This window comes from Lytechinus variegatus, chromosome 15 (genome assembly GCF_018143015.1).
Source record: "Lytechinus variegatus isolate NC3 chromosome 15, Lvar_3.0, whole genome shotgun sequence".
In the NCBI taxonomy this organism is placed as follows: Eukaryota; Metazoa; Echinodermata; class Echinoidea; order Temnopleuroida; family Toxopneustidae; genus Lytechinus; species Lytechinus variegatus.
The window spans coordinates 3,010,436-3,020,479 of record NC_054754.1 but is presented as its reverse complement, the minus strand read 5'-3'; positions in this window follow the sequence as shown (position 1 = coordinate 3,020,479).

Below are 10,044 nucleotides of genomic sequence, written 5' to 3'. Positions count from 1 at the left end.
ATTTGGACGAAGCCATATTGTACTCGAAGCAAACGTAGGCCTACTATTTACATTCACACGAAATGCACTCTCTACTATATTCTAATAAAACGTACTAGTACGACCAGGAATGATGAAAACGTTGAATTATCACAATATTTTTCATTGATGTATACCTGTACAAAGACAATAAATATACGACACCAAACCGTTTGAGATTGGAGGTTGCCGATTTCGGTCCATATCATTGATATGTAATGCCGGGAAGGATGTACATAATCATGCAACTGTCTATAAATCTTCCATACTTTCCAGATTTTTCATAACACAAAGAATACAAATGTGTAACCCTGGTCCAGAAACACTATCCGTTGAATATTCAGTGGTGTCCAAGATTTACCGTTATAAAGATATAGGGACATTGAATACCTCCGAAAACCTACATAAAAATATTAATGTTTTCAAAACATTTGTAATACATGGACACGTTGATCCTCAATGTTGCCAGCTTGTGGAAAATCTAGAAATTGGTTTCTATTGTAGATCTGGCATGAATCTTCACCAAACATGTTTGTGTGTCTGTTATCCAGTGGACTACACCGTGACTGGAGTATAATGTACCAGTATGCCATGGGAGGTTCACCAACAGGTTTACCCACAGATTTTCTGACTTGGTAGGATAACGTAGGCGCAGTACACATGTTGTATATGCATATACGCAAAGCAGCGCTGGGAAATGGGGTGAAGGTTCCATTCCTTAATTTTCAGGAGTACATGGCAGAAAAAAAAATTCCTCACAAGGTCTACCTAAAAAGGTTACGGAGTTTTCCCAGCGGGTTTTCCCCCCAAGTGCCCTGGAAGGTCAGCCTAAGCGCCCCAGGTGGCCCCGTGGCCCTCGCGCGCCCTCACCCCCCAAAATGATCTAGTCTCTTCTTTCAGAAACAGTTCCCTTTTACTCATACCATGGAGCTATAGCTCTATGCTCATACGCTGCTATCATGTAATAATCTGTAAGCAAATACTGTACAGACCGTTGTAGGTCCAGATCAAGTGAAATGTTGGTAATCTGAATTGTGCTAGATTGTGATACAGCGTACCAGTTTACTCCTGTCATCTGTACCAACGGAAACCTTATTGCAGTCAGTACATTCTTTTACAGATAGATCACCACGTTGAACTGCTTAAGTGCCAATATTGATTCAAATATGTTGTGTGTCTCGATAGAAAGACTAATAATAAGAGTTAGACAATTTTCAGACAAGACAGAATTCTGATAAGGAAAACTACGTGAAGTAGAAGAAAGTGTCTCCTGATCCTGTTCCTATTTCTGCTTTGTTGCGAATTTCGCTGCTCTGCATGCGATGATTTCAATGGATTTGGTTACTGAGCGAGTCAGTATGTGTCTTGTTCCGGAGGACCCGAACCTTCTTTAAAATGTCTAGACAAGAAACATTCCTGATTTAGCTTTGTAACTGTCATTGAGCTACACAATAGGCCTATATGCTATTCAGTTAATCTTGAATTACGTCCTGCACCAGACGCACTTGTTCATCGCAACAACTCCATTGTAATATACTGTAATATTCAGCAGAAAACATACTACAACGAATCAAACACTAATGCGAGTACTAATGTATTTTAGTATTATGTATACCTGTATGGTGAATTACATAGCCTAATGAGCCATTCAGGTCTTTAAAGTAATCACATTTAAGTTACGCTTAAGCACATATATTAAGCCTGTATCAGATTGGCAACACCACCTTTATCGAACAACCCAATAAGAAAAGGTGCACTTAATGTTTTGACGGAAACTCTCTTTTTTAGGTACACGACAAGATAGAACCATGGGCATGAAGGACAGGTAGCGCTTCAGAAACCTTTATGATGAAATCATGGGGATGCTCGCCATGTTGGACAAAAAATATAGGCTCAAACTTCAACTCTGAGAAAGAAAAGTCCCAACACTATGTGACTGCTTCCGTTCGGTACCTTTAATAGAGAGCAGCTTTCTTACAAAGTTTGTACTTGTAGCCCCTTCTGGTCTCCAAAGCACCATTAAAATTTTCCAAGATCCCAGTGTAGCATTTTCTCAAAAGCTGCAGAAGTGGAATTCTCCCATTAAAGTGTTACACTCAGGGATTGAATAGTAAAATTTCGCAAGTTGGAAAGAGTGTTTTCGATCATTGCGAAACGAACTAGAAAATATCAAATTCAATGATGGGATACATAGGGTGAAATCGATACTATCAAGGTATTTCAGTGACATATGTTCCAACCAAGGAATAATAGTACATATTGGTTGCAAAATTGATTTTTCAAAACAGATTTCTATGCAAAAAACTTTCTCTGAAAATAATAATTTATATCATCGACATCCGCAAGGGTTCATTGAATTACTCTTTCACGCTATCAGGAATGTAGATATGTAAAATGCTTAATATTATGATGATTTTAGGGCAATTTCGATGTCAATGAAGAGCTCTGCCTTTGTGTAATATTATATAGGTATTTAGCTTCTGCCTTAGAATAAAATGTGGGGCTTGTACACAATGGATCACCTTAATCATAACGTTAGAGTTTTAAAATTTACAATGAATTGCAAAAAAATGTATTTTAGTATTGCACTCTAATCGTTATTCCTTTCGAATAACAAGGAGATATTCGAGAAATAGATTCCCTACTGATCAAAAGCATGCGAATAAACGAAATATGTGACGTGCCATCATCCTAAAACCAACGAGACGTCTAAAATGAATTTGGAGATTGTATTGAGCTTGATAAAGCACATCCTAAGCTTTAAAATGAAATATAACTTGTCAAAATTCATAAAAAATTACCCAAACATAAACACAAAAGTACTGGATTGAATGTAGAAGGAATTTAATTCAAGGAGTTCAAAGAATAAGCTCGAGATTCACTCAAAGCAACAAGAGATGCCAACACTCAACTTCCAATATGTCCAGGGAAAAATTTAAACCCCGGTGTCACGTCTTTTATCAAATTTACATTTCCATATTTTTACAGTGCAAGGAAGAACTACTCTTTCCGGCTTCCAATTTTTACTTTTAAAAGACCAATTCATTGTTTAAAATATTTACAGAGGACCTTCCTTGGCGACTTATGGTTGGTTTTCGGGTGACTGGTCACATATTCCATCTTATAAAAATACTTAAAAACTGACCATAATTCGAATTAGTGCCTATATGAAAATTCAATCTAACTACCAATCTCACAGATGAGTATGTGCATTATTTTTTTTTCGTCGTTTTTAAATTGTAACTTTGTAAGGATATCGATTTCATATTTAAGAATATTTAGCCCCCTTTCTAAGTATCTTTAAAAAAAATTCTTAACCCCCACACACCTTCCCGACAAATCTACCAAGTACTTGAAAATAAAAGCTACACTCGAAACTCCAGTAACTTTCTCAATCTTTGGTGTATTTTCCTCAAACCTTCTTCAATATTTTTATGTTTTTCTGGTATTTTTTAAAACTTAGCCAGGGTGGACTTCCTCTTTAAAAGGGCCGAGGCGTAACAGAGTTTTTAATACTGGAAAACTGTGTCACTCTTCTGCCCTTTTCCACCAACCCCCTCTCTCTTTTTTGTTTGTTTCTTTTTTGAGTGTAATAACCCCGGTGGAGAGCGTTTAACTTTTTTGTTAAGAGAGGCTTTTCGACGACAAAGTATATGTTATATAAATAATTATAGATTGGTGGTGAGCATCCTAATCGAAAGATTGGATGAAAGTTTCACGTGACCAATTAATTATTTTAGCTGACAGGAAATTTTGCTGATCACTAGTTCTATTAATAGGTCATGGTTTGAAGATAAGGATGGTAATTTATCTAATAAATAATGTATTATAATCATAAAAATCAGTTTGATCGTCCATGATAATTAGATGTTGCCCTTGAAAAGTCCAGACGCCCTCGTCCATACTAACACCTCGGTTGGGGTGGGTGGGGGCAGAAAGGTACCTACTTCTGCCTCTGATGACGGTGTCAGTGTGCATAAAAGGCCTATCACTGTGTTCTTTTCAGAGGTTTCATGAATAAATCGCGGGAAATAATGTTCCCAACCGGAAATCGTAGATTATGTCAAGACCACACGTTACTTCAGATGCAACTCGGGAATTGAAAATTACCTTCTCTCCTTCCGTCTCTCCCACTGAATGTTATATATTTACCCATTCCCTTTCCATGGTTCCCCTGTGTTTGGCTAAAACCGTAATAAAATCATAGCGGGGAAATATAAACAGATTTGTACAACTGAGTGAAAAGGTGATGAATGACTGAACCCCTTTGACTTGACAATAATTTTTGCACACGTACATAAAAATCCTTTTTCGTTATCCCCTCTTTAAAACGACTGGCTAATCATTTTGAAGGATAACAAAACTGAGAGGGGCCCTTTTTTGGCTCATTTCTTAAAGGGGTAGTTCACTCTGATAATAAGTTTGTTTTTATTTTATTTTTGCAGTGGATATATACATATTTAACAGACAAATCATATAATACTCCATTTTGAAAAAAATATATTTCTATTCATCGTGTTCGGTTAAACAATTCAATTTATGGAATATAAAATGGGGGAGCTGCTAGTATATGACGTCACAAATTTTTAAAAAGTTTTAAAATTCATTATCTCTTTTCTCCTTTGATAGATCTTAATCAAATCTTCACGGTTTCGCCAATGTATTTCTCTAAACGATCTCCTTCTATTGATATCAACTTGTCGGCAGGGTGAACCTCACGATCATCGGAAGCGCCGATCGCGCTGAAAATACACAGTCAAATCAGTCGAATTGACTAGATCAGTAGTCAGCTAAATCAGTCACATTGACTAGATCAGTAGTCAGCTGGGTGCAACTGATATGTCTAGTCACCTTCCTTTCTGACGTATATTCTAGTCAGAAATAACTCTGTTCTGCCAAAATACGACTAGAAGATAGTTAAATATATGACTAGAATAACAGTTGCACCCAGAGACCCGATTAACTAGTCAGTTTGCCTGATTTGGTTTGAGATTGTAGGCAAGCGAGTGGCTTATAACGTAGGGGCCTACATAATAATATTAAGAACCCCATCACAAGATTTCCCCCCCAAAACAACGCACTTTTCATAATAATGATAATTGCATATTTTTATTTGAATTTTTAATTAAGCCAATTTTCCCTCTAAAATTTCATTTCACTGTCAAACTTCAAAGATATAGATTTTCAAAATAGTAGGCCTACATGCAGGCAACAGGAAACTGTTCTGTCCGGTCAGATAAGGTTTAATGGTTGACTGAGTAAGCACAGATTTGTCTATCCGTTAGAATTAATGACGAGACAAGGTTTGCTGATTTAGACAATCGGAACTTCAAATTTCCTTTTAAAAGATCATCCTTCATCCATGATTGTTTTAAATGGTTGGTTACATAACGAGATGATTAATGGGTAAACTTGCTGACTTTGAAAAAAAAACAGCAAGTAATGAAGTTTCAGACAAGGCAGAGCTCAGAATCGTCTTGTATTCTATTATATTATTACGACATTCTGTAAGGTCTTTACATGAACTAATATTAGAAATATATTACATGAAATATAAAGTTAAGCCAGAGTAATACAGGGGACGAGGAACCGGGGGACGGGGCACTTTTTTTCAAAAACCGTGTACAAAAACGTAAAACTGGCAATCTCATTGTGATTTTTATGCATGGTCGGCCCCCCTCCCCACTTCTGGCTCAGCCCCCCCCCCCCCCCCTTCAAAACCGTTCCGCGGCAACTGTCATATTATGCAGAGACATTGTAATAAGAGCTATGCGCCAAGAATATCACAAAATATAAGCTACAATAAGTGGGAAGAATACCTTGACAGGCTAACCTACGAAATTTAAGTAGCTTAATTACCTATGGGGTCCCGTTATAGGATAAAGATTATAAAGATTGTAATATCAATCTTATATTAATAGGGTCACTTATATCGTTAAAACACACATAAAAAACATAGACCTACGTTCATTAAAACTGTTCATTTACACAAACGAAAAGAAGTCAAACCAACTGATACTAAAATTGTTCTACAGTCAGTTTCGTTGGCATTACTGTTTCATCAGAATGGGAAAAAGCAAGCTGACCAAAACTGTTAAAAGGTCCCATTAAAATTACTTAGGTCGTAGTTTCCTTTATTCATTTTTTATAACTATGCGAATTCATGTTTATAACTTCTGCTTCACAATTTAGCCAATTTAATACGCGAAAATTACATTCACGCTCTCCAATCAAAATGAACAAAAACTAGTATAGTGTGTGTATTTCTAGCCTAAACCTGAGCAGGAAATCGCATTCCTAACTGGGTATATTATCGAAGGCATTCGTCTTCTGTTGCACAGATCACAACTCGTCTCCCATAAGTAATTCCTTGATAAATTGGACGGGACAGTTTGCAGAGATTGCATCTTTATACCCGGTGGAAACCTTCTACACGTCCTACCCGTCTTTGTTCTTTTACAGTGGTGGAAGTGGGCATGCAACTGGCAACTGTCTCTTTAATGTGAAGACCCAACTCTCAATTACGGCCCTGCTGTGAGGACCCTAGCTACATCGGTACACGCTGTAACACATGTAAGAAGGGGTAACATTCTTGTGCAATGGGCCAATCACAGATCGCAAGAATTCAGGCAGCATCAAGCAACGTGGCAGATGCGGCTTTTTACCTCGCCATGTTTGGCATATAAAAGGCTACTGAATTCTTGTCAATTATTTCCAATATTGCAGATGCTGTTTTTAATGATCCATGTTGAAATAAAACATTACTGAATAATAAGGTTTGATGGAGATTATGCGACAACTGTAATTTAACTATTGTTATGATTTATTAACGATCATTAATAACAAAATTTTACATTTCTACCATTTCTAACGAAAATGCCACATTTTGAATAGCCTTTAATGTTTGTTTTGTATTGGATACTGATAGAATACTGATTTTTCATATTTCTTCTTCCACCTTTGTGCCAATGACACATGGAAAATGCTTCAAGTTTGGTGCATAGACTACATCTACAAGAAAATTTGATAAAAAAGTAGACCGCATGTGGTGGTTCTGACCTGACCTAGGGTCTGCATCTTTACTTCTAGTCTTTTCCCTGTATACTTTCCACACAATCTATTAATGGTATACAAAGATTTTCTGCCATGGAAAAAAGTCAATTAGAGAGGTATTTAAAATCATGAAGTGTTGAAAGTGAATGCATGGAGCTGATATCGCAGAGTAAATTACAGATTCTTTGAGGATTTTCCAGACAATTCGTACAACAAGGTAGTTCACTTGAACAAGTCATTTTGTCTTCAAAATTGAACTTTCACCTAAAATCCAATGAAAGCAATACAAGAAATACTTTGACATTCCAACATGTACGCCCTATATCTTTACGAGAAAAAAAGAAAGATGTGAAAAAAATATTTTAGAACTACCCTTTGACTGAATATAGCAAAAAGTATGAACATTCATAACAATCGGAAGTATGCCAATCGTTCACGACTTCAAACAGTCATATTGTAGCCCTAACCTAATAATATTCATTTTCATTAAAACAAACCATACATTCAATTATTATTATTATCATTATCATTATTATTATCATAACATAGGCCCTAATCAGAATTCGATAAATTGCGAGAGAAATTAGACCGATTAAACGAATGATTTCCATGAACTCTTCGAGTGATGTTATAGTTCTACAGTTTATTTCCGGCTAAATGCGATAATTGGTTTCACAATTCACAGTCAGTCATTACAATTTACAAGTAATCAGCCGCTAATTAGGCAAAAATGTTTGGGAGGACTGGAGCCGTAAAGGATTTTTTTTGGACAGCTTGAAAGCAGATGTCAAGTGTAAAAAATGGGTGATAAAATGTCATTTCTTGGTTCTGACTTGCACTTGCAGGGTTTACATATCCTCACACATGTTCATTTCAAAGCTCCTGGCTTAGGTTTTCATCTGAGGAAAATATGAGAATAGCCTGGAAAAGCGAGGGATGAACTTGCACTTAGACAGAGGTGAAAGGTCACAGGGAATACAGGAACACCCATCGTAAGGGTAAGTACATATGAAGTGTGTTCACATAGACAATCATCTACCGGCTTGTTCTCACTGACAAACAAGACACGAAAAACAATCACATCATGGTCTACATTGCAAAGAATGGTTTTCATATCATATACGTCTTAACACAGCTTCGAATCACTACATACCTGCCACGACATTAATACATTATGAATTATCAGAATAATTCTCTTAGACTCCCGAGTAATACATGCAACCTTGACTTATTTCATTTTCTAATTTTCTTTGAAAACTTTTGCGTGCATGAAAGAAAAACAGACTAATCTTAGACTTATTTTGGGATTAGTATTATTCTTATCTCTCTATTGGAAGAGACGGGGTAAGTTTATTCGGGAAATGCCTTTGTTAAAGTCCTTGGGGACTTGATTCATAAAACATAGCAAGAATAGTTGTTTGAACAAAATGCGCCTGGATACAAACTTCCCAGTCCTCTTGCATTGAATCTGGATTCTTACAATACGGTTACCACGTTTCGGATACCATATTAACGTATAATATAGTACATCGTAGAACTTTAGTATCTCTATCCCTAATTGCCCAAGATGGTCCGCGTCCGCGCAGTATCATACCAAAGAGCATGAAAGTTAACACGAATTCCCCGTGATTCAATTTGATCACGCTTACTCCTAAGTTAGAATTCAATTGACCCAGTTATATATAATGACATGAAAACAATTCAAGGCATACTTCCCACCGTTCAATAACTAATTTCAGACACTCAAGGGTTAAATGATAGATCCCAGAATGGGTGACATTGCGTATACCATCCAAAACCCCAGACGATCGCTCCACATATGTTTCTGATAAAGGCGCTGCCAATCTACCTAGCCGCACGTCACATCTCACTTTTCATCGGGTGGGGCGGTATGTTTACCAAGTCTTTAACCGGTTGTTACCCATACGCCACTGAGGCTGGGATTTGAATTAAAGCTGCGTAAACACATACCTTAATTACCAATGCATCCCCTACCATCTTATCATGCCCGATTTGATGGATGTTTCCCAATCCTCCTTAAAAAACTACATAAAGCCTAAATAGGTTTGTAGTTTATTTTCCGCATGACCTCTGAAATAGCTCAATTTTCATATCCCACGAAAGGCAGCATTTTAATAACATTTTGACGCTTAAAAAGTTTTTAAGAAAACAGCTGACGCGTCATAAAAAACAGGATAAAGAGATTCCATAAAGGTGTTTCTACATTTTGCTACAACTACAAGATAGTACTAGTAATGATGAAAATGTGTTTTCTCTTTTTTTTACAGTCACGTTTCATACGTTTAAACAATGTAGCCATTTCTGGGGAATATAATTTACTTTGAGTTTGTAGTTCTCCATGATGGAGATGTTATCATCGCAAAGTTACCATGACAAAGTGACGTTTTTTTTACGGAAAATCCATGACCCGGTCCAATCTTTTCTTCTCTCTCGCTCTCACCGCAGTGAGTCAAGGCAACGGGCACCCGCCTGGCTTGCTGCTGATGTAGCGAGCGTACGAAGAGAAAAAACTGATGACGCGGCGAACCAATTACACGAGACTTCCCGCCTGTATTACTGAGGTTACCACTCAGCTTACATCCCCGCTCGTGTTATATACTTCAATGGATAAAAGATACTACTAACATCATATATGACAGAACGATCAATAAAAAGTGATATAAACATAACATAAACATGTAATTGATCTTACCTAACGGTAATGGAACCTTTATACATTCTGCTAGCGTTGCTAGAATAAGAACAAGTGCTACCCTGGTTTTCAGTTCCTTCAATAAATATAGGCTGACGCCCATAGTCCGATCCATGATTGTCTCTAGTCTTGGCGTTAGTCCAAGTAATGCTCAAGCTACGACATGAGGAGATTTAGAATTAGAGCTCTAATTGACCCAGAAGTTCAACGGCCACTTGGAAGACACACCAATGGTGAGCGCGAATCGGGCTAGTTCCAAT